The sequence below is a fragment of the Tupaia chinensis genome, unplaced genomic scaffold (genome assembly GCF_000334495.1).
Source record: "Tupaia chinensis unplaced genomic scaffold, TupChi_1.0 Scaffold000532_1, whole genome shotgun sequence".
NCBI lineage: Eukaryota > Metazoa > Chordata > Mammalia > Scandentia > Tupaiidae > Tupaia > Tupaia belangeri.
The window spans coordinates 3,219,838-3,221,547 of NW_006160045.1; the positions used below are offsets into that span (position 1 = coordinate 3,219,838).

The following is a 1,710-nucleotide window of genomic DNA, read 5'->3' on the forward strand; positions in this document are numbered from 1 at the left end:
AAAGAGTGCTATAACTTTAAGAGCCATTACTGTGTAACTTCTGAAAACTAAATCCTAATCATCCTTTCAAAGTAAACATCAATCCTCTTTATTTTAAAAAAATAAAATGTGATTTCGACAATCCCAAAGAGAAGAGCATCTTCTAAATATATACAGATGGTTTTCAACAATTTCTCTTGGGAATCTATTGCTATTATAAAATATTCACTTACAGAAATGTTTTTTGGTGGTGGTTGTAAATCAAACCTAAATCTTATTTTGTAAGGTAAGGCGATATCCTCTTTTGCAGTTCTTTGAAATAAAGAAATACCAACCCTTTTAAACATAAAAAGAAAAAGAATATCAAAGTCAAACATTCAATACTTAATATATAGCACAAACGTTATAAAGTTGGAATCTCTTTGAACCCATTAATCCAAAAACACCAAAAAGAATCTTAAAGATTTAACCAAGAAGCAAGATAACCTGCCTCAAATAAAAATGATGACATGCAAGAGGGAAAGGAGTTTGTGTCAGGCTGATACAATGAAGCATAACAACATAGCTGACCAGTTCTTCCCTCCAATTTGAACTCAAAGTTATAATTACTATCACTCAAAGATACATATGAGCTCTGAGCTGTGATCACACAGTCTAATAGTCAGGGGCGCTGACTTTGCCGGATGACATAGATACAACATAAATGCACTTCTCCTTTCACACAGAAGAAATACCCAAAATGTGAAAAAATGTATTAGCAGGATGATAATTAACTTTTACATAAGGAGCATACTTATTTGGCTCCTTAATGTGATATTTGAAAGTGCTTACCTGAACTCTGAAGTCAGTAACAAATTTAAAACAGAATGTAAGAACATAAACAAGTATCAATTGAGCATATAAAATGTAATGACATCAAACTTTTTGCTGTATCATAAAATATCTCTTAAACCAGGCACAACCTACAGTTAAGAAAATTGTGTTTGGGGCCAGCAGGTGGTGTGGTAGTTGGAGTGACTAGACTCCCACATGGTTAACCACGATTCTAGTCCTGAACCTGACAGCTTGCTTTCCACTTTCTCTGTCTCTCTATTTGGTCAAATTAAGAATAAATAAAATAAAATATTTAAAAACAAAGAAACTTGAGTTCACTGAACCCCAGGTCAGAATAAACATGTCTTTTGTATGGAACTTCAATGTATTACTGAACTGAACTACATGTTCAATATATTTCAGGTGAAGTATACTTCAAAGAAGCCTGTCTTCAAACCTCTCTACAGAAAGTCGAATACACCCTAAGTACACGGGGTCTTCAAAAAGTTCATGGAAATGTGCATTATAAAAATACAATGGATTGATTTAAAATTTTTTTACCCAAAATAAACTCATAATATAATGCCATTTTCCCACAAACTTTTTAAAGTCCCCTCATATAATGTTGCACCTTTTAAAAATTAAAGTTTTCTTATTTTACCTAAATTCATACAGATTACATCTCTGAATCTTCCTTATATCTCTTTACTAACTAGAACCCAGAAATCAAGCCTAATCTGTATAAAGAACAGTAAGTCCTAAAATCAGAAATAAAATCAGAAACAGGGAGAAAGGACCTCCCCGTTTGCTCTTCTCTCCTATTAGCTTATTCTCTCTGCCCTGGTCTGCCATTTACTTCTTCACACCTCTGGCTTCTCTCCTTTCTCCATCTCTTTCAACAACACCCTCTTCTCTTTC

At 33.4% G+C, this 1,710-nt stretch overlaps 1 protein-coding gene across 6 annotated transcripts in view; it reads right to left on the reverse strand.

Moving 5' to 3' along the window:
* AKT3 (AKT serine/threonine kinase 3) overlaps positions 1 to 1,710 on the reverse strand; it is a 335,945-nt gene that overhangs the window by 71,021 nt on the left and 263,214 nt on the right. The gene's annotated exons all lie outside the window — the stretch shown is intronic.